Below are 489 nucleotides of genomic sequence, written 5' to 3'. Positions count from 1 at the left end.
ATATATTTTAATGTTCTCTTCCCTATTGAAAAATTAAAACCTACAATGTTCAAGTTCAAATCTCTCTTGACACTGGACAATTTTACCATATAAGCAGTTTTTTTCTGACAAGGTATCCTTGACCATGGTTTGGACCCTACATAAAACACTAAGCCTTTTAAAGGATTTTTTTCCCATAAAAGATAATTTTTGGATCCGCCCATATCATGTTCTGATAGAGCTAGATTGTCTAATAGTATTTATTTATTTACACAGAATAAACCCATTTATATATACAAATAAGTAAAAAGTTTATACATATAATACATTAATATAAGTACAATAGAACATAAATAACAAAGATAAATTAATATATCAATGGTTTAAATAAAACATAATTTTATATTTTTATACAATATAATTTATATAAGAAATAATTAATATAATGGAAAATTTAATGGAAGTTTTATCTAGATAAAAAAAAATCAAGACAGAAACGTTTTTAGCTTA

Source organism: Halyomorpha halys, unplaced genomic scaffold (genome assembly GCF_000696795.3).
Source record: "Halyomorpha halys isolate HHAL.00 unplaced genomic scaffold, Hhal_1.1 Scaffold718.1, whole genome shotgun sequence".
Classification (NCBI taxonomy): domain Eukaryota; kingdom Metazoa; phylum Arthropoda; class Insecta; order Hemiptera; family Pentatomidae; genus Halyomorpha; species Halyomorpha halys.
The sequence above is the reverse complement of the archived record's forward strand: the minus strand, read 5'-3'. Positions refer to the sequence as shown.